General features: G+C 38.7%; 1 protein-coding gene across 5 annotated transcripts in view; it reads left to right on the forward strand.

Annotated features, from left to right (window-relative positions):
- The window catches only part of FHIP1A (FHF complex subunit HOOK interacting protein 1A), a 246957-nt gene that overhangs the window by 112598 nt on the left and 110684 nt on the right, over window positions 1-23675 (forward strand). The window contains exon 3 of one of the 5 annotated variants that reach the window (XM_057493990.1): window positions 10942-11008. The exons of the other annotated variants lie outside the window; for them this stretch is intronic. The gene's annotated coding sequence lies outside the window, so the exon portion shown is untranslated. The remainder of the gene's footprint in view (window positions 1-10941; window positions 11009-23675) is intronic. 5 annotated transcript variants of the gene reach the window in all.

The raw sequence follows: 23675 nt of genomic DNA on the forward strand, positions 1-23675 counted from the left end.
ACCACCCATATGCTGACTTTGGTTATCTTGGCCCAGCTCTTTTTCTGTGCAAAATTTTTATCTTTTAAGAACATAAAATGTGATCATTTTATACATGGTATTCTGTATCTGGATTTTTATATTTAACTATATACATATATAGTCTTTCCATGTTAGTAAATAAACTTCCCACACCATGTTTTTCAATATTTTATCATGAAAAGTTTAATTATGAAAAATTTCAGACAGATAGCAAAGTTGAAGGAATGTACCAATTAAGACCTATACTTATCTAGATTCTACTATTAACATTGTTCTACGCTTGCTTTATTACATATATATCCATTTATCTATCATTCTCTCTATTCATTAGTCCATCGTAATCATTTGATACATTTCAAAGTGAATTGCCAGTATCAGGAAATGTCCTCTAAATACTTCAGTATGCTTATTAAGTAAAATGTACTATTTGTTTACAGAATTATTTTAATAAAAAATTTGTACTTAATGAAAGTCTTACATCTTTAATGTATATTTGATGAGTTTTGACAAATGCATACATTTGTGTAACTTAGACTCTCTGATGACATGGACTATATAACATCACCATTACCCTAGAGAGTTTCACTCATGACCTTCTTAATCAGTCCCTACCCGCTGCCCTTGCAGAGGCAACTACTGTTGTAACTTTTCCCACCACAGATCAGTCCTGCTTGCTCAGTGATTGCAAGTAAATCATACAACATGTGATTACATATTGTTTTTTTTTGTGTGGTGCTTCTTTCCCTCAGTGTGATGTTTTTGAGATTCATCCAGGTTGCTGTGTGATTCAGTACTTTTACTCCTTTCTGTTGCTGAGTAGTATTCTATTGTGTGAATATACTGCAGTTTCCATACTATCCTATTGATGGAAACCCGAATACTTCCATTTTTTAGCTGCTGTGAACATTCTTCCACATGTCTTTTTATGAATGTGTGTTTGTGTATATATACATCCACATATTCATATGCATATATTTATATATAAATATTTTTTCTTATTTCTTTTGGGTAAGTGCCTGGGAATAGACTATGGCTTGATCTTAGAGTAGATATATGTTTACCTTTATAGTGGCTCTACATCCTTAAGTCTGTCAGTATTTTTACTTTTGTTCATTCTAGTTGGTATGTAGTGGTATAAGGATGTGGAGTACATTTTATGTGCTTATTGGCCAGTTGCATTATCTTCTTTTGTGAAGCATCTATTTAAATATTTTGTCCGTTTAAAAAACTGGGTTGTTTATCTTTTTATTACTGAGCTCTTGAAGTTCTTTACATATCTGGGTATTGGTCTTTGTCAGATATGTTTTGCAGATCTTTACTCCCAGTCTGTGACTTGTCTATTCATTTTTAAAACGATATCTTTGAGAATTTCTAAATTTCAGCCAAGTCACATTTATTTTTCCTGTATTGTTGCTTTTTGTGACCTGAGAAAACTTGCCCACTCGCAAGTCATGATAATGACCTGTATTTCCCTATAAAGCCTTAATAGTTTTAGCTTTTATGTTTATATCTGTATTATATTGCAAGTCACTTTGTGTGAGTAATGGGAGGTTAGGGGTCAATGCTAATATTTTTCAATATAGATATCTGGTTATTTCAGCACCGTTTGTTGAAAAGGTTTTTTTTTCACCCATAGGATTTTGGTGCATTTGTTGAAAGTCATGACTATATGTGGGGGTCTACTTCTGGGGTTTTCTATTCTATTCCATTGATCTATTTGATTACTCTTGTCTTGTACCATTTTTAATAGTTGTATATTGTATGTATGTCCATGATCATATGGAATCACTTTGCCATTGTTGGATATTTTGAAGTTTATAATTTTTTGCTATTACAAACGTTGTGATGTACATTACTTCTGTTGTTTCATCTTTGATTATTTAAGTTACAAGTGGTAAAAATAATTTATAAACAAAATTCAAGATGAATATGTACAAGCGCAATATTACTGTTTAGCTTTACATGGTACATTCTAATATTTAGTTTTGTGAGTTTTGTGACAAATGAGAGTGTCTGCTATTGACAAGATGGTTGTATGAATACTGTGACCAGTAGCCATGAAGTCCTTATCAGCTGGAAGAAGAAAATTCACTTTATTTCTAAATTTCATTTATGGATTGCTTCTATTATATTGTCGACCAAAGTTGTTAGACAAGTGTAAAGACTGAAAACTTCAAAAGGACTTCCTTAGAACTTATTCTCCATGGGTCCCCTAATATATTATAAACATGTGTATGCATGCATGTCAAGTAATTGAAAATGAAAGGCAGATATTTGACCAGTTGTCTAAAGGCATTCACTTAATTATGGAAACAGAACAGCAGTCATAACTCATGTCCTGTGTACTGTCAGATGTGAGAGGTTATCTATCGGAAGTTTTTTTTATATGGTAATCAGCAAGACATTTAGCTGCGTAGATGAATCCCTAGGTGCGTGTTTTACTTTATGTGGGTGTATAAGTAAATTTATACCACTCCGTGAAGTGCTTGTGAATGCTTAGCTTCTTAAGGTAATTTATCCAATTAGAGGAGCAATATGTGGTCTCTAGGCCACCCTAGATATTATTTTAAGTATTTGTGGTGCTTTTCTTGGGGAAGACAAGATTTTAAGGAAAAAAAATTATTTGAGATGAATATTTAGCATTTTTTCCATGTTCTCAAAACTTTGGTTTTTCTCCGTATGGACAATGAAATAAATGTACATCGTAATCTTTTAAGAGGTTATACTTGTGCTTGAAATAATAAAAATTTAAAAATTAATATTTGTGGAAATATCTGTGGAAAGACTACTGGAAAACTACAGTTTATAAATAATTAATCTCCACTGTCTAATAAATGTTTGATAGGTGTAGTTTGTGGCAAGCTAGATTTTGGCAAAGCAGAAAGAGGACTATATCTGGGGCAGTGTCATAGGAATTCTGTATAAGAATGAGCTCTTCAAATTTTTATATATGCCTTTAATTTGTCAGTGAATTAGAGATTTCCTTTGTAGGCCACATTAGTTATTTTTAACCAAGAATAGAATCCTGTTTGTGAGAAGCTTTCATTATCAAACTATGGTCTGTTATTATAAATTAGAATCTTTCAGAGGACTGCCCCTTTTCCTCTCTTTCCTCCTCTTTCTGAGGGGTGACAGGAAAGAGCACAGCGATGTGAATCAAAAAGCCATTTACCCTCCATTGCAGCCCCAGCGCTGATGCAGCCTTTAGGGCTGATCCTGTAACTCGGTCACTGTGGACACAAAGGCACAGGGGCGGCTCTCCCAACCCCTGTCTGGATTAAACTCAGAGATGGCTGAAGATAGAATTGTTGGGTTTAGTTGAATTGACCTGAAGGTTTTGAGGTATGTCCCAGGGTGAACTACAGGAGTCCTGGCACTGAACTTCGTCTCTGGTTATTCTTGATGAGCGAATCTCTCTCCCATCTCAGGAACCTCGGATGTCCTCGTTTTCCTCTCAGGAATCTGCCCATGGGAAGTCAGTGGAGACTGAACCTGAGTGAGAGGCAGTCCCAGCTGGCTGCTGCCTGCTGTACGTTTCCTTCAGTATCTGGTTTTACAGTCCTCTGCCTATTCTCCAAATAAGAAATAAGCCAGAAAATGGGACAACCAAAACCAAAACCAAAACCATAAAACAAGTTTAAGATGAATTTCATCCTATGGCTGTCTAATCTCCTTATCTAATCTTCTGTTTTCAACAACTTCTGATAACATGTGTTATAGGTATAAATCAATTTTTATGTTTTCGTTTATTTTTTAGTAAGAGCTGGGAGATTTATATACTCATATAATTCTAAAGTGGAAGCTAAAAATGAAAAATGCTTTTTCCTCCCTCCTTTTGGCTCTGTGATCTTTACCATCACCAGCAAGGGGTGTGTGTTTGGTTTGTGATCAGTTTAGCTGTCTGGTGTGTGCAGTTTCCTCAGAGCTGACTCTTGCTGCTAATGAACATGATCATTTATACAGTGTCACTATAGTACAGGCATGTTAAATAATTGATCAGGCCATGGTAGGTAGAGAATGGCAAATGCAGTCCCTTTGTTGCTATGGTAATGCATTTGGTTTAAGGGGAGTGTTTGTCTCTTGAACTGCATGGATCTAGTGCTTGTGTTGTAATTGCCTGTTGTTGAGGCAGTTGGAGGGGAAAATCAACTAAAGAGGAGGTGGCATATTGAAGCAAATTAATATGTATTTCAGAGAGTTCTTGGGCTTACCATTAAGGAGTGACTTATTCTTTTCTATTAAAAGGCTCATTCTTAGCTAATGCATCAGCATAAGACAGAGTCAAGTGACAGATTTGTTTTCTTGCTAACATGGTGGGATTTGATCATTTATTGTAGAAAGTGGTTATTGTGTGAGGTTTATAGTCTTCCCTCTTTTATCCCTAGAAGGGCTCCCTTTAAGTAGAATTGATGCCACATTTATCAGGTATCCTAAAGGAAAAGGACAACATATTCTTTCTCTTTTATTCTCCATTCTTTAAAAAAAATCACAAGTCCTTAAAGGCAGGGGATATATTTATGTATTCTTTGAACAAATATTTATTGAGCATTCGACTAGGTGCTTTTAAGATTTGGGAGTACAGTGTGAGTGGAGCAGATGTGGTCCCTGCCCTCAGAGTTTAGACGCTAGTGGGCCATGTCCACTTACCTTCAGGTTCCCCATTTAGCACTATCCTTTGCCTTATAGAAACCTTCCTGAGTGTTTGATAAATTTTTAGAATAATTCCTTTCTTCTGCCTTCCCAGTACAATCTCTTAATATATATTTTTTCCCAATGGTTTATTAATACCATTTATCAGCATCCAACACAAAAGCAAATGAAAACCTAAGTGACATAAGCGTGTGTCCCTCCATTGGTCTGTGTCCTTCTTATCCTTCATGGCGTAGCCTACTTCTGCCATGATCCTGGCCAAACCAATAGCAGTCTCTTCCTGGATATTCTGCTTAGTTAATGTGACATATTTCATCTGATGTTATTACTTAATTTTTCATGTGTTCTTGTACACATCTCTTAGATGTGTTACAGGGGTGGAACAAAAGCCAAAAGCCAGTGGTCAAGTCTCAGCATCTTTATTTTATAGAGAAGAAATCAGGCCTGTAGAAAGTAAAAGATAACTGCTTAATAGAAGAATTGCAACTGGTGTCCAAGTGTCCAGACTCTGGAATCCCTTCTCTTTACTCTTTACTCTTTTCTGAGAGGACATGCCAGCAAGTGCTGTGTGCTCAACTCAAGTGGGAGTCTTGTGACTGTGGGGTGATAAACAGGAGAGCTGACTTTAGGACTGACTGTGAGCTTAGGCATAATGGGTTATGACGTGGTTAGATATTGCAGAGCTAATGAAGGCAACACTTCATCGGGTGTTTTAATTTGACACGTCAAGCAGTGGGAAGCCACTGTAGGCTTCTGGAAGAAGCTAAACACGAATAAATTAACACTCAAGGGAAGATGAAAGATATACTTGCTGTGGTGGGTCACAGTACGGTTGAGAGCAGGGAGGACAGCAAGAAATGACCTTGGGAAGTATTACCCTTGACATACAAAAACTTGAAGCTCTTTGATTTTGAACTAAAATGCTATAATAAATACATGACAAATAAGAATCAAATTCTCAAGTGGCAAGTCAGCTCCATCTCCTTTGATCAGAGTAGGGTTTCTGACTCTGAATTTTGGTGATTATTTTATTTTCACCTGCTGAAAGAGCATTCTCGTATTACTTAACTCATATCCCATGCTTGTGCTGCTCTAGCCCCAGCCCTGATTGAAACAGGTGAAATTAAGAGAAATGTCTGCTAGGTTAAAAAGGGACATTTACTGAAAGGATTCTGGTATCATAAGGAGCTTAGGCACAGCTGTGCTTTAGGCTGGGTGACACTCCAGCTCGGGATGCCAGCTCAGAAGTCCATTCCATTTTCTTTCTTTCTCTCTTGCGCTACCCTGGCTTTCATGCCACATAGCTAAACTGGACTGCTTTATACCTCCTGAGTTTATGTCCTGGTTATTGAAGTAACTAGAGAAACTCATTTAGCATTTTCCAGTTCTGATTTAAATTCCTGGAGGAGAAGATTTGATTGGCTCAGCCCATTTTTGCAGTCCAGTCGGCAAAGGCAGGAGGCAGGGCAGCCAGGCTCACGTATGCCAAATGGCTGCCGAACCCCACCTTTGAATTGGGGGGTTTGGGGCACAGAGAAGATGGCCTGGGCAGATACTCCCAACAAATTGAAAACCCCCCCTTAAGTTACCCCAACTCTGGTAAAGTTATTTGCCATTTGTTGCATAAATGTTCTGAAATTTCTTTGTGGCAAAATGAGGAATTAAATCCATTTGATCCATTTTATCAATTTCATCATATAAAAATAATTCAGTCCTAGCTTTTGCTTAAAGCTGGTATCTTGCTGCTCACCTCTGCACTTGTCAAACCCTATTGGAAAATGAACTCTTTTGGGGTAACATTAGGGTGAGAAGTTAAAGGTCTGCATTGCTTTAGTATGATATCCTGACAATTAAAATGTGAATTTTCATGCATAAGAAATTTTGTTCATCATAAAGCACATTTTTTGGTTTGTGTTTATATCCTTCCTGGAGAAGTTTAGAAATGAATAACCTTGAGATGTTCAGACCTCAGAAGGTTTATTAGCTTCGAAGTTTCTAATTTTATTTTAGGCTGCAGGAAAACACTCACTGAAGTTTGTTGTGATTCACTGCTTACCACCTTGAGCTCTTACCACTCAGTGCCAGGAAGGCACTGGGTCTTGTAAGAGAAAAGAGTAAAACCATGTAGCTCAAAACAGAAGCCTAAGGTTTCGTATCTCAGGTATTTCTCCTATCATATTGAATGGACCCAGGTCAGTGGCTTTAGATCTAAATTTTTGTGTGTATCCCTAACCCTGTGAGAGGTGAATTCTTTGTCAAAGAAGCAGATACTTTGAGTCTAGTTCTTCTCTGGGCTGAAGGAAAAGCTAATAGGAATGATAGTTTTCCAGCTCCACTGAGTAGTGGTCTGATGAAAAGTAAATCTAGATAAATTATGTGTTGACCTGTTAGAGTACCCCTGGCTGCCTCCACAGGTTTGATATATGCAGAAGTGCTTGTCTACTGCCTCTTTAAATATACAGCAAACAATTTTTCCATGTTCTTTGCAGATTTGAGAGAGGCTCTAAAGCAGATAGCCATGAAATGTATGTCAGGGGTTTCTCAGAAACCCAATTGTCCACTCTGTTGAAATATAGAGCTCACATATTTAAACCAGAAACATGAAGTGGAACAAATTGGGTTGCAAGCCAGATAATAAAATAAATGATAAATGGAAAGAGACCCCAAAGGTGTTCCAGAAAAGTAGGCATGGGATCTTGGTGCACTGATGGACAGTGACTGCATTGGGGTATGGGTGGGGACTTGATAATATGGGTAAATGTAGTAACCACATTGTTTTTTCATGTGAAACCTTTATAAGAGTATGTATCAATCATACCTTAAAAAAAAAAAAAAAGAAGGCATGGGATTGGACGCCCGGCCGCCAGGAGTTGGGTGTTGGGAAAAGCTTCATGTCCTGGCTCGTGCATGATTGACACAGCTAGTTATTTTGACTGTCATTTTCTAAATTATGTATTTGTGTGGGGGGAACAGGGAGGCTATACTTTAGGGTTTTTGTTGCTTTGTTGTTGTTTTGTGCTTTGAGGGGTCTTGGATGGTCTGCTTTGCCTTTTCATTCCTTAAGAAAACCTAAAGAATAAACCAACAACATTTGTCTTTGTTTCAATCTCAAGAAGTGCTAGGGTTTATTTATTTTTTCCTCCTCAAAGGAGGCTAAATTTTTTCCTCCTCAAAGGTGGCAAAGATATGAGGACTTTTGAACTTGACTTGGTCCTTCACTTCATGGAACTTCTTAAAGATACCATACACTTGTTGTAGCAGGGGTGTCCCCTCCCCTGAGTTGTTTCCTTTGGTGGCCTGGGTCTGCAGAAGGCAGCCTGGGCCTTTCTTTGCTAAATGGATCGTGTCCTTCCCCCCCCCCCCCCCCAGCATGTTCAGTGATGTCCTACAAAGCAGCCTCATGAATGATTCCCTGACCCTCAGGCTGATTTCACAGGTGGGCGTAGGCTGCCTAACTGCCTTCTGTCTGGTTGCAAAGAACAGATTCACTCTTGTCACCTCAGTTCTAAGGAGGCTTATTGTTAGGTCCTGGGAAGAGGAAACCCCCAGGCTTCGGGAAGGGCTGGGGCTTTGGGGAACTGGATGCCAGAGGCTGGAACCAAAGGCTGTTTGGATCCTCACTTGCTCTGGGCGCCTCTGCTGAGAGGGGTGTGTGTCATTCTGGAAGCCTGCCCTCAGCGTTAACCCAACTCTCCAAGTTGCTAGTCTGAATTAGGGGGGTGTGGGGGAGGCAGGGGGGCAGGGGTCTCTCTGCTTCACTGCCTGCTACCAACGAGCTTTATTTCCTTAGTTTAGATCTCCCAGAGAATGTGAAGGATTGAGCTAATTAGCCAGCAGCTTTGAAATTAAACCACAATAAACCACATATAGGTTGATTGCCATCCCAAAGATGAGTTTCTTTTAGATAATTTCCAATCCTGGTCTGTCAGGTTCTGTTCCATATGACTAGCAGGTTGAAGGGGGTGGTGGTGTGGTGTGGTGTGGTGTGGTGTGGTGTGGTGTGGTGTGGTGTGTGTGTGTGTGTGTGTGTGTGTGTGTGTGTGTGTGTGTTTTAGTATAGAAAATCATTGCCTAAGGCTTCCCCCAAGCATTGGCTGGGAATATTACCAACTTCCTTCACAAGGGGCTGTGGGCAGGGCATATACTACAGTGGGGTGAAGAGTACACTTTCATGTAATGCCCATAAGATAACTACGATGGAGGTTACTCCTGTTTTGAAATTGAGAAATTTGGGCCAAAAGAGGTTAAGTACTTTGCTTACAATTATAGACTTAATAGGTAGCAGACCTGGGATTTGAAGCCAGATTTATTTGACTCCACTGGGCCATGACATGTGTTTTACTTTTGAGTTCCTCAGAGATGAGGCAGGGCCGTGTTGAAAGCTGAAATAGCGCCGGCCCTTCCTTGTTCCTGGAGGGCCTGGTCTGTGAGTGTTGTCCTAGTGTTTGACAGCTAGGATAGCTTACCTTTTTTCCATCTTAAGGCAAAGAGCTTCCAAGAAAGACTCTGAGTTTTCAGTTATTGAAGAAAATAATTAAAACTCCGTGCTCTGAAGTCAATACCGCTCACGCTGCAGTACAGCTGAACGAGGGCCTGGGCTGAGGGGGGAGGTCTTAAACGGAGGCGTCCTCGCAGGAGCTGTGGAACTCGAGGGGCCAGCATTCCCAGAGCAGCCCGTCCGTCTGTCCCGCCCATTTCCTCTTCACAGGTGCTCAGTACAGGTTCTCTTCCTCTGTTAGGGGTTTGTGATTTCTTCCCAGCATACGGAGGTTGGACAGCATAACCAGGGCAGTAGCTTGGCAGCAGTACACAGTAGGCACTCAGTAGGTGTTGGCTGGATGGCTTGTGGCTCCACTGCTTGTCCCCATGTAGGCACCTTCTTGATGAATCACTTGTCCTCATGCCACAGCCTTGACATTTCTCTTTGTTCAAGTCTTACCAGCCTTGGGGGAGAAGGTGGGTTTTCTGGTATCTGGGGAATTCTTTGGATTTCTCTTTGGGCCTCTTTAGTGGTCCAGCATTCAACTGCTGTGATTGTAACTGTTTTTAGTCTTGTAAACTGTGCTTTGGGGAAAAAAAGACGCTTGGAATTGCCAATCTCTACTCTTCCTGCTCCCCTCCACTCTGATTTTACCTCTTGGTGGCAGTGTAGTGATTAACAGTGTAGATTTTGGAGCCAGACAGATCGAGGCTCTAAGTCCCTGCTCTGACACATACAGGCTGTGTGACCTTTGGCAAGGGACTCAGTCTTTCTGAGCTTGGGGCATGTAAAAGGCACTTAGTACAGTGAATGGTGCATGGGAATGATTCAAAGTTAGGTGCTGCTGATATTACTTTAATGATAAACATGATAATAGTGTTTTCTTCTCAGGATTGTTAATGCTCATTATTCCCAAAGGGGGGAGCTCTTAACTTTGAACTGCAGCCACACAGTAATGGACAGGAGCCTTCATGCATGGTCGTCTTGTTTATATTCTGTTGTCATCCTAGGGTTTGAAGCATTTCAAGTGTTATAAAGCAAATTTCGTATGAAGATAATTATCATGTTCCTAATGAAGTTGGGAGCTGAGGTATTTTAATTAATGCTGTGCCAGCAACCCTTTTGATAAGGTGAAGTGTGATTATTTTTTTTGAGGCCTTCATCTACTTGGCCATAATTAGTAGACATTTGGAACATTCAGCCATAATGTCTGCTGATTTGTACACTTTGTCATTAAGCAATCAGGATTGAATGACCCAGTGACCAGACTTTCAGGGGATCAGATTCCAATTTTTGAGGAAGAGGAGGTGGTTTTGCTTTCTGCCCATTCTCCCCCTGGGACCTTCCCTCACTTTTGGTGCTGATCTGAAACAGTATTGCTGTACATGTTTTTGAGGCTGTGATTTTTATAGACCTCTGCTATTCATTGTCTTCTTGCCTTGTGAACCTGTATTTAGAGGATAAAATTTTCATATGGCACTAACTATTTTGGGGGTGCTAAAGGTGATTAATAATGGAAATGAAAAAGGTGACGTTAGAACTATGAGAATCAGAAGAAACGGGGAAGACTAAAGTAAAAAACTTGAGAATTTAAAAGGGATTGTTGATTTCATATCTACTCTCATTTTATAGACTCTGAGCTCCCTCAGAACAGAGACCATGTTTGACTTGTTCTGTGTTGTATTCCTTGTACTTCTCACAGAACCTGATGCAGAAAAGAATTTGTTGAATAAATGAATGAGAAAATGGAGGCCTAATGACACTTATGTAAATTACATTGATGTCTATAGGGACAGAGCCCAGGCCAGGATCTGGACCTCCAAGACCCAGTGAGAGAAGTATGAAGAAGTGAATGAGGTAAAGGAGGCAAGAATTTTTTTTTTTAAATAAAAAATAGAAAGGTTTTTAATTAGCAGAAAATTTGGAAAATACAAACAAACCAAATGAAATCTTACCACATAAATGTTAATTTATGAACTTTAGAACTAGTATCTTCTAAATTCGGCAAGTTTTGCCAAATGGACCAGGTTCATTTGCTTTGAAAAACTGTTCAGGGAAGAGGCTGTATTCAGAAAAAGTTCTGGGAAAATGCTATGTTTTTCTATGGCTGTTTTTCCTCAGCTATATCTAGTCTCCTAAAGTCCTGTCTGATGTTGAAATTCTAAAGCCACTGTTAGAAAATATACACCATTCAGTTGCAATGACATCTCAGAAAAACTCTTTGAGGTAAACGAGGCAAGAATTTTAAAAATATTGACACAGTAATATATTAAGAATGTATAAGAGAGTTACAAAGTAGAAATGTAAATTTCATGTGCTGGCAATTCATATGGAAGAATTATGTGGATTGTATGGATGTGTGGTATTGTATTATTCAATGCTGCTGTTTGATTGTTTTTCAAAAAGTGGAAGTTGAGCAGCTGCTTAACAGTTTTTGCTGTTTTTTTCATCCCTATTTTTTCGTGGTTTATTCTTTCATTACTTAGACTATGACAACTTTTCAATCTCAGAGTCTCATGACTTTTTCCCTTTTCCACCTTAGGTTTATAGTTGCTGTGTTGAATTATCATTGATTTCAAAACTCTTTTCCTTGCTATTAATACAGATGATGTAATTTCTAATCCATTTTCATTTGTCAGAGCCTGTATACAGAAAGTGGATCAAAAGCTAATGTGACAAATATCTCCATTCAGTAAGATTTTGAGTTTTGAGCCAGGTCCCCAAATATGCCCTGTGTAGTGTAAGTTCCATGGACCAGACACTGCTTTGTCCCCCACTCTCCTGACTGCCTCCACTGCAGACAGAGGTGCCACAGGAGCCGCCTGCAGGCGATGGGTACATGTTCCTAAAACACTGGGGTACTTTTCAGGTGATATAATGGGTAGATTCTCCTATTCTCATGTCTTGAAGGTAGTAAGGATCCTAAATCCTGAATCAGGTCAAAGAGGAGGCTGGTGGTGTAGCTTTCTGGGATGGGAGTGGAGTTGGGGGTCAGATATTTCCTGAGGAGTTGGGGAGCACAGACTGACCATTACCTTCCTCCCATCCTTCCCTGTTCAGCTCCGTGGCATGTGTTGGTGATAGTGATTTGTGGTGAGTAGAGGTGTCCTTAGCAGACAAAGGTGAGGACCACCAATCTTTCCTTCTTAGAATGCACCTGGCAGTGTTTTACCTTGATGATGTTTTCCTGGGTGGTCACAGTACTGTTGATTGCCAGATAATTGTAGCCCCAAAGGGGTGATCAGTACAACCACTTGCTATAGGGCTGGTACACACATAGTTGAGGGAACCAGTTTAAGGATGGTTTTGGGTGGCATATAGGATGTATTGCCCTTAGCTCACTGGAACACACATGGTTTCCAATTATGTAGGCACCTAGAAAAATTAGTTTTGAAAAACCCTAAAGTATGCCCATAGACCTCCTTGCCAATTCATCTGTAATTATTTATTGATCAGATACCATGTGACCAGCAGACCTGGCTCAGATAGAATAGTAAAATTTGTTCCCGGGTTTTGAACTGTCATTCTGTTTGTGATTTAGATTATTAGGGAAATTTACCCTGAAATCAAGACAAATAGCCTCTGGGAGTTGTGAGGGGAAATTCATCTGTCTCCTCTGTCATCTTAGAGAAGGTGCCACACTTGTACTTTGAGCAGTAGATTATGTGCAATCAGTGGTACTGAGTGTATGAGCATTTTTAATTAGTCTTCATGCCCTCTGTCTAATGCAATCAGAAACCCTCTATCAAAGTAGAGATTTATAATCAATCAGGCATCATCTTCTGGGGTAAGTATAAACCCATTTGCTGTTTTAGAGAATTAGTATTTAACCAGGCATATCTATATACCAAGTATATTTTAAGTATATTTTAAGCATGTTGACTTAAATCTCAAATTGCAGATTGCTCTGATTAAGTGTAATTGTGTGAATTAAGGTATCTGTAGCCTTTACTCTCTACATAGAAAACCTACCAATAGACAAAATAATGTTAGAGAAAGCATCAGACGGGCGTCAGGGAGACCTGTGTTCTAGGCCTGGCTTTGTGTACCCGTTTCCTCATCTGGAAAAATTAAAGAGAATTGAAATAGCTGGTATTTAAGCCTATCTTAGTGTAACCACATGAATTAGAAAATATGCACATACAGATATTAGCTTAATGTAGTATATCTGGGGCTTAAATAATTATTTTTGTCTGTAAGTGCTATTATAGTTGTCTTCTTTATATCTGCACTCAACATTTTTTCTGTAGTGAATCTGCATTATTTTTGTGATTATAAAAAAGGAAATCAGCGAAGGCAAACAACACAGACCTCCTCAAATAGGAACCCCCACTCAATCTAAGGGCCAGAAATTGCTTATAAATCCACATTTGTGAGGAAATGTCATTGTTATGAATGTAGACTATTCTTTTCCTGAGGTAATTGAGTTTGGTCAGCTTGCCTTTATCATAGTGATAACTGAAGAGTTCCTTGAGTTCTTTGAATCAGGATCTAGAAAAACTTTACTCTGATTGTACCTAGATTAAAGATCAAAAGAAACTAAAAAGCAAAAAAAAAAAAACAAAAAACAGGTCCTCTTGGGACCAGCCTTTTTTCTTCCATTAGCTAAAATGAACACCATTGAAACATGTTAATTGTTGAAATGCAGACAAAAAAAAATTAAATAAAACACACACACAACGATCCCACTTTCCAGAAATAACCACTGTTGACATTTTGGGTTATGTCCTTCCAGAATTTATATTACATATACATGGATGTGTTTGTGTGTGTTTATTTGTTATCATACACACAGATATATATGTATAGTGCTTTCTTATTTTACTGTAGAGGACAGTCCATTAGACTGTATAGTTTAATGGACCCAGTGACCATGCCTTGTTCAGTCTGTCAGAGTTCCGGTGCTACAGTGATGCCTGGCACACAGCAGGAATTGAATAAATATCCATGGAACAACTGCATATATGTTGGCTGTCTTTCCAGGTCATCTGTTTTACTATTAAAGATTATTTTGAAGACTAGGTAGAATCCTATAGTGTAGATGTATCACATTTAGTTGTTTCTAGTCTTTAATTATAAAAAAACACTGCTGAAATAAATGCTTTTGTAATTAAATGTTTGATACCCCATAAGTTATCAATACAGTTAATACCCTAAAGATCGAATTGGTGGATCAAAGGGTATGTATGTGTTTCTCACTTTTGATAGCATTGCCAAATGTCCTCCAGAAAGGGTGTGTCCGCCATTCTGTGTTCCAGTGAAAGAAGGCAGTGCCTGATTTCACCTGCATGCTTGGGATCAATGACTTTTTCTTTCCAATTGAAATTGTTGTTGAGATAATTGTACATTTACATGCTGTTGTAAGAAATAATACATAGAAAACCCTTGTACCCTTTGCGTAGTTTCCAATAATGAAAACATTTTGCAAAACTATGGTGTAATATGATAATCAGGATGTTGACAGTGATATAATCCACAAATCTTCCCCAGTTTTACTTGTACTCATTTGTGTGTGCCTGAGTTGATGCATCAAGTTCTTTATAAGTTCTGCATTTGTGTAGGTTTGTGTATCCACCACCACAGTCAAGATACTGAGCAGTTACAACACTACAAGAATCCATCCTATTGCCTTTTTATAATCATGCCTTTTCCCTCCTGCTCCCCCCCATTAACCCCTGCCTAACCCCTGCCAACCTCTCATCTGTCCTCCATTTATAAAATTTTGTCATTTCAAAATGTTATACAAAAGGAATCACAATGTATGCAGTTGTGTAGAATTGACCTTTATCACTCAGCATAATTCCCTGGACATTTATCCAAGTTGTTGCTGGTTTCAATAATTGATTACTTTTTTTTTTTGCTGACTAGTAGTTTATGGTATGGATGTACCACATTTGGTTAACCATTCACGTGTTCAAGGAAATCTGGACTGATTCCACTTTTGATTATTATATATAAAGGTGCGATGAGCATTTGTGTACAAGTTTTGGTGTGAACATAAGTTTCATTTCTCTGAGATAAATACCAAAAAAGTCAATTGTTGGGATATATGGTAGTTACATGTTCAGTTTTTTAAAGAAACTGCCAGACTGTTTTCCAGAGTAGATGTACCCCTTTACATTCCCACTAGCAGTGTATGAGTGATCCAGTTTCTTTGTACCCCCGCCGACATTTAGTGTTGTCACTGTTTTTTATTTTAGCTTATTCTGATAGGTGTGTAGTGATCCATCTTTGTGGTTTTAATTTATATTTCCTTAATAGCTAATAATATTGAACATCTTTTCATGTGCTTATTTGCTTTCTGTATATCCTCTTTAGTGAAATGTCTTTTGCCCATTTTCTAATTGGATTATTTGGTGTTTTTTACTGTTGAGCTTTGAGAGTTCTCTAGTATTCTAGGTACTAGTCCTTTGTCAGATATGTGGTTTGCAAATATCTTTTGCCAGTCTTTAATTTGTCTTTCCATCTTCACATAGGCTTTTACCGAGCAAAAATTTAAAAATTTTGATGAGGTTCAATTTATCAGTTTTTCCTTTTATGGATCATGCTTTTGGTGTCAAGCCTCAGAATTCTTTGCCTAGCCAGCATGGACTTCTGATTCATTCCTCAGAGACTCTCTCATGTTGATCATAATTTTGCAACTTGAGGTAACTGTTTAGGAATTGGGTTGGAATATCCTTAACTTCATTAATAACTAGACTATTGTCTTTCCTTTTCTCCTATCTTTGATTGGTAAACTATAAGGGCTCCCTTTTATTTCATGCTGTCAAGATCTTTCATAAAATGTTACAGTCCCACTTGAGAATGGGCATTGGAGTCTGATCATTCATTCATCTTATTCATAAGCTCTTTTGCCAATTCTTATACAGTTTCTCTAATTGTAACATGTAGAAGGAACTCTTTATCATGAAGGATGGTGATGAATGTGAAAATGGGGCATCTTGGGACTAGTGTGTGCCCCTAAAGGTGAAAAGGGCTTTTGCTACAAACCTTTAGGGAGTTGCATTTTATGTTTTACAGCTTCCCTTAGGCAGAGTAGGTAGTAGTGTAGTTGTATAGGGTGGTGGTTGGCTGTGAACATGTTACAGGGCCATAGCCCACTTCCAAACCCAAGTTTGGCTGCTCATTCATTGTGGAAAGGCCAGAACTCGAGGGGCAAGGGTTGGTGAAAAGGGAAGTTTGCTTTATTCAGGAAGCCTGCAACCTGGAAAGCCAGTGGACTAGTGTCCTGAGAACATCTCCCAAGTGCCAGAGTGAGAGCGGTTTAAAGGGGAACTTCGTGGATCACTGGTTCGCAGACAGACTTGCTGGTGTCCAGGAGGCCCTGTGCTTCAAAACTGCCCTGGGAATGGAATGCCCTTCTCTGTAGTTTCCAGGGGGTGCCAGGTGAAATTCCGGAAACTCAGAAAGGTCTGGTTGGAGGGCAACATGGAGGGAGAGGTTTAACTTCTTAGCTTGTTTTAAAATGGAATGAGTTAGGCTTTATTAGAGCCTCTACCAAACTCTGTAACTAGATGGCCTAGTTTTTCATCCTGCCTGTTTCTTTTACTAGCTGAGTAAGCAGAGGCATGTTCCTTAATCTCTCTCCTTTAGTTTCCTCATTCAGAAAATGGGGATAATAATAGTGTTTACTTCATAGGATTGTTACAAGGATTAAGTCATTATGTGTAAAGTGCTCAGAGCAGAGTCTGGTAAGCACTATGGTGGTTGTTAATATTTTTATTATTGTACCTCTTGCTCAGTATTACCTTAGGTACTTGTCCAAGTGCAGATTCCTGGATCTCCACTCCTGGACTTACTGAATCAGAATCTGAAGGGTAAGGGCTCCAGCACTCTTCATCTTAGCAAGGTTCCCACATGGTTCTTAGGAAGGCTAGAGTTTTTGAACAGTTACTCAATCATTTCTATTTTTCCATGGTGAGTGAACTCTCTGGTCTTTCTTTAGTGGTGTGGTTGGGTGTTTCTGCCAAAGCAAATGCCTTCTCTCTGAGAGCCCTCCCATTGTTGCCAGAAACTAACTGGAGTTTCTATACAGAAACAAGTTATGGTAGAACTACATATCCAACTGATTCACCGGCAAGCCCTCTGGAGTGAGGCAGGTGTGAGACTATATGGGGCAATGGAGTCTATGGTAAACTGTAGCATGAATACCATACTTAACGATCTACAGGTAAAAATAATGGTAATGAAAAATAAGTCTGTGGGCTAGATTCAGTATTCTGGTTACCAATTTTAATGGTCTTGTGTAGGTACATTGCAGTGCTTTTTGTGGAGGGGGGCAGTATGGGAGGCTCTATTTATAAACCTGTGTGTCAATTTTCTACTAGCTTGTCTTTTAGGGATTATGGTCCATTTGTAAATATTGGAAATTAAACTCTGGGATAACCTCAGGGTATGTAGATAGCAATACATGCTTCCTTTCTCAAAAAGAATGAATCTGTGGTATTTCTCCCACAGGTATGTCATTGAAAGACACAGAAGTTGCCTTCCTGAGAGACTGAATTGACATTTCCTCCAAAAAAGACTTAACCTTGCCTGTAGATACTGTTTAAGCTAGAGGCTAGCTCTTGACAACACAGCTGGCTTCTTTTTCTAATACACAGGAACTTCTTTTATGCAGGTGATGTGGTTCTCTGGACGCCAGTTCTTTCTTCATTCTCCGGAAAACACACTGACTTATGCCTGCTCCCTGCTGAGCGTTTTGTCTGGTTGGGTATTTGCAGTGTGCCTAAGGTCCAAACTCCTCATTCCACTGCTTAGTGTGAGCGTTGTTGCAGTAATCATATAATCTCATCAAACAACATACAAACTGATGAAATATGTGAAAAGGAAGTTGTTTGTTTCTATGAAGTTGGATTCTTTGGCAAGACTAAGTAAAGGCAAGTTGCTATTGGGTCGTGTCAAATGAGCGTGGGAGAGAGAACTAAAAGATTGGCAAGATGTTTCAAATGTGGAACGATTCCACACTTAGGTTGAGTCACACTGAGATTGTTCTCGACTTCAAGTAGCCAAACTGGAAATTATGTATTATACATTTTGGCTATGGTTTATACAGGAAAGACAACTTTGAATTTCAATCAGTAGACCTGTATGTGAAGAGCTTGCTTTGGTGAATATGAAAATATTAACAAATAAATTTGCTTTTTTATGGTTCATAAAAAAATAGGGTACTTAAAATGTGTATGTGTATAATTTTTAATGAGTTGGTGCCTTGAATGACATTTTATATTCATCTGCCAACCATCATCTCAATTACAATAGGATTTCTGCAGTTGCTCCATCTCACAGAGCTATATGCTAACAAAATTGTATAGTTGACTAAGAGTAGTCAGCATCTGAATTGGAGGGAGGTTCTCTTTTTAGAGAAGACAACGCTTTCAGAGCAAAGTAACTGTAAATATCTTTTAAAACAATTCTTATTGAAATTTGTAGTTTGACTTGTTTATACCATAGCTCTATCTAGTTTTAGTTTTTCAAATCCTTAAATATCAGTCATTACACATTTGGTAAAATCCACATTTTGCTTTCTTACCCTATGAAAAATTTCTCTTATAAATGATGCTCATTATTCAATATAAGGTGATAGAAAGTGATCTAGTTCTCAAGTTCAGCAGTATTTAGAATACTCAATAGCAGTGAAATTGGGTATAACAAATTATCCCTGCTTCAGACATGAACTGATAAAATTGTTTTTATATAAGATCTTTGTGGTAAAAATAAGAAATTTAGAAAATAAAAAATACTAACAGTCTGCTTATAGTGGCTGCTCTGTTCTACTCCCACTGTATCCTCTCAGTGTGCTCTGCCTCCCAAGTCAGGCAGCTGTGCAGCTGCTCAGGTCACACCCAACCCACCCAAGGCTCTGGGAGTGCGCTCTCCTGTGGCTTCCTAAGCAGTGATGTTGAAGGTAGAACGGACAAGACAATTTGGATAAACAACTACATAAGTTTTTCCTTATACTGACTTTGGTTAGAGTCCATAAAAGAAACAGTTGAATAATACCCTCCTTGAAGATGGAAATTTGCTTTCTGATTACATATGTACCCCCAATGGTAACCAATGAGTCATTTGCCCTTTATGATCTGCACTCTGTTAGCTGAAGCTAGTGTTGTCATTTTTCTTTTCTCTAGGTTGATCATCTCTATCCATAGGGTCTTTTAGAACATCAAATTAGTTTTTTAGACCCTCTCTTGCCTTTAGCAGCAAAAGACTAGATAATCACCTATTACCTGCACATGCTAAGTTTCCAAGAATATTTTTTGAATGAATGAGTAATTTTGCCAGTCTCAACAGATATCACTTGTGTTTGCTGATAACCCCAACTGAAAACCAGTATAATCAGTTAGGCTAATAATGCATTAAGTTGAGAGTAGAACTGTTAATGCAGGCATAATGTAGTAAAATTGCTTGGCTGGAGCTGGTAATTGGACCTTAGCCACAGCGTGTACATTTTTCAGGCGCTTATGTTTCTTCCTCTTTTCCTTCATGAAAGCTCATTCTTTTGAGACTCATGTCTGTGTCATCACCATTCAATAACATTCATTAAGCTCCTCCATGCTGAGTACTGCCAGGTTTCATCCCTTCTAATGAGCATGAACATTTAAGTTGAAGGAGAGGCTTTTATGTGACACTGCTTTGTCCTGGAAGGACTAATCTGTGCATACACATGATTTTGGCATGTGTTTTCCTAAGCTGAGTAAGCTAATTAGATCAATCACATTTATTTGTTGGCAAAGCTCTGGCTGCCTCTTAAAAACAGGGGTAAATCAGCTTGTCTTTATGCTGAAGATGTTATCAGACCTGGGTTCTTTGTCAGTATCAGCCTTTAGTGGGTTCTCTATCTTGATTTTGTAAATAGTTGCTTCCTTTACACAATAGATGTTTACACTCATTGACTCCTTGCTGATGGCGTTTGTCCCTTGCAGGGCACCCTTCCCAGATGTCAAACCCGCGGAAAGGACACAGTGTATGGGGGGCTTCATTTTGTGCTGCTCTTGGTAGGGTTTTTAAATGCTTTATAAATAAGCATTGCACTAAGTGTTTCACCAAATTTATGGAAATCAAAATAAAAGGAAACATTTCTTTTTCAACCCTTACTGGGTTGAGGTGTGACTTTTTCTCTTCCTCTTTTTGCTCCCAGGGCTCCATGCTTTCTAAGTTCTCTTAATTCTCTCTTCAAAGTGTGTTTCTGATTTGCCCACCTCTGCTTTCTCTCTGTGCTGTCACCTGGCCCAGTCCCTCAGCACCTCATCCCCTGCTTTGTCTGTAATTCCCCCCTCTCTCTGTCAGCAGCCTCCTTTTGACTCCAGCATATCCCAGGTTTATCTGACAGACTAATTTCCTTACATTCCTCTTTTGTCCTGTAACTACTTTGCTCAGAAATCTCGATTAGCTCCCCATTGTCTAATGAACTAGATCTTAATTCCCTTGCCTGGCTCTCATTTTCCAGTCCCACGTACTCTTTATCAGTGGTAGTTCCTGTTCTCTTCAACAGTAAGTCATCTGCCCAGGGTGGTCAGCTGGGTTACTGCTCCCTGCAGGAAGGTGTCCTGGGGGAAGAGCATGGGCACTGGGTCCGAGTAGCCTGGGGCCAGCTGCTGATTCAGCCACTTACCTTGGGGAGTTAACCTTTTAGACTTCTCACCTATGAATAAGCTGGGCCTTTTTTGTAGGCTAAGTAGATTTTACCGTGGTGTGACCCTTGTCCCATTTCCCTGCTCTATCTCACTTCCTTCATAGAGGTGTGAGTTGTGTATATAACTGACACATAGTAAGAATTTAGCAAAAGGGTGAACTATTAATGTATTATGCTTATGTTATCTAAAATGCCATTCTAATAATTATGTTACTACTTATATATAATGTTTACTATGTGTCAGGCACTGTCCTGAAACTTATATGAATTTGTTTAATCCTCACAAGAAAATAGAGAATTTGGAATATGGAAACATCAAAGAAGAAAATAAAATACCTGGAGATAACTGCTATTCACATGTTATATGTCCTCCTATTCTTATTGATAAATATTATACATATACACATGACAATATGGGGCATATATACACATTTTATATAATTATGGTCATGCCATGTATATCATTTTATATCCTGTTTTTTATTGCTTACCATTTATTTATGAGCATTTGCCCATTAAATATTGTGTCATTTTGTAAACATTGGTACCTGGGAAGCTCTAAGTGGGGAAGGAGGATAAATGGTGACAAAAGTGGACTGTCTCATTAATTTAATCAGAGTCCTTTTACCTTAGCCCCAAAGAATTGCAAACATTGATTATTTAGGTCTATGGTCATAAGTAGTACCTCCAAATTTGGTCAGCTGTCTGGGAAGCCAAATGTTGGGAACCATTGTTGTAAGTCACTATTCTAATGAGTGAAGTTTTTTACTTAATTTGTCTACAGTGGACATATTGTTTAGTCCCAGTTTTGAAATAACTAATAAACATTTCTACAGTTAAATGGGTCATAGGTCATGGCTTTAAAAAGAACTTCTGGTATGTATGCAAAATTGCCTTTCAAAAATGTACCAGTTTATTACTTCTGTTGTAGTGGGAACTGCAGGTCTCATTGTCCTTGTTGACTGCTTGCTCACTCTTCTTGTTGACCAATAATGTTTTAGTTAGTCATTGTTAATGTGATAGATGATCTAGGGCAAGGGTCATGGCTCAAACTGCCCTGAACCCAAAGTACTTTAGTAATAAGGACAGGGTTCTCCATGGGTACTTACTTGGTTGATTTTTCATTGTGATAGGCTTTGTAGAAGCCTAGGAACTGGGGGAGATTGTACAAACCATTTACTATAGCTCCAGGTTTTGAAGATAAACAAAGTGAGACATAAGAAAGGTTATTTGCCTAAGTTCATACAACTGGTTAGGAACAGAGTGAGTATTAGATTTCTCATTTTCAAACTCATTATTTTTTTTTTTCACCATGTCACACTGTTCCTCATTTGCCTTATTTATTCACCCATATCCCTCCATTTGGCTTCCCAGACAGCTGACCAAATTTGGAGATACTACTTATGACCATAGACCTAAATAATCAATGTTTGCAATTCTTTGAGGCTAAGGTAAAAGGACTCTGATTAAGCTAATGAGACAGTCCACTTTTGTCACCATTTATCCTCCTTCCCCACTTAGAGCTTCCTAGGTACCAATGTTGAACTCAGAAAAAATGGAAGCAGTGTGAAGATGGGCACCTGAAATATGGCCTGTCCCTGATGGGCAGTCCTCGGACTCTGTGAAGTTGTTTAGGTTATTGTGCTTGGAAATAGGTTTCCCATGGGCTTTGGTGGTTGTTGCAATGGCTGGTTGTGTGGCTTTTCACCTCTTCTGCCATGGTGTGGAGAAAAGTTATGGTGTAGAGCTAATCCATGGAAGCTGGCTCAGCCTGACTGACCCTTGCCCCCAGACTGATTCTCGGAGCCATTCGTTTTAATGCAGTTTGCTCTTCAGGTTTGGAAGTGTGTAAGTCCTCACTGCTTCACTCTTTGCATTTTGTTAAGAGCACTTTGAGCACTTAAGAGCACTTTGTTTTCCAGGAAGATCTGGGTAACATGGATTAATATTTCTGTATATTAATATGGTGGGATGTAAAGTAAATGCAATGAATTTTTGTAGTTCAAATCTTTTTTTGATGTTGTGGTGATTAAGCTATAAAAAGCTTAGAACTTCAAGGCTGGAGACACATTTTAAATACATATCTCACCTTTATTGCCGGTAAGATCAACTAAATTACCAAGGCAAAATGTTTCCTTGCTTTTCTTAGACTCAAAATAACCTAATTTTATCTCTCTGTCCTTAACAAAGAACAAAAGATGTTATGAATTGATTATAAGAATTATCTTGATGGATTAAAATTTTCCTATAAAAATAATCAACAAAGTAACATGCCTTGAAAAGCCTCTTGCCTTTGGGGAAAGGTAAATGCCTTAATACAATTTCATATGCTTTGGGATGAGATACTTAGGAAAGGAGCTTTTTAAAGATAATTATGTCTCATTTATCCTTTGCAAATATATAATGGTTGTCTAAACATCATGGAAATGATAGATAAAACTGGCCTTTGATTTTGGGCACAACCCTCTTTACCTTTATTTTACTCATTCATTTATTTATTCCTTCTTTAATTCACCCAACAAATGTTTCTTAATGGCCTATTCTGTGACATGCCTTGTGTCAGGCACTGGAGATACAGCATTGAACAAAATGAAAACCTTGCTTTCACGGGGTTTATTGTCTTGTGGGGCAAATAGTCAAGCCCTTCCTAGAGGACTTGCTAGCGGTAGAGACGTGTAAGCTGAGACCTGAGGAGGGAGAAGAAATCTTAGTCCCCCAGGACTGGAGAATATGCGTACTAGGAATAGATCTGGAATGCCACCAGAAAGTGGGATGCACATGTGACATGTTAAAGGAGGGCCTTGAAAATATTCAGGTTTAATTACTGTGGCTTCACTTCAAAAACAAAAACCTTTGGTTTTTTGAGCCTAAACTTTGTTTTTCCAGGTG

Source organism: Manis pentadactyla, chromosome 1 (genome assembly GCF_030020395.1).
Source record: "Manis pentadactyla isolate mManPen7 chromosome 1, mManPen7.hap1, whole genome shotgun sequence".
In the NCBI taxonomy this organism is placed as follows: Eukaryota; Metazoa; Chordata; class Mammalia; order Pholidota; family Manidae; genus Manis; species Manis pentadactyla.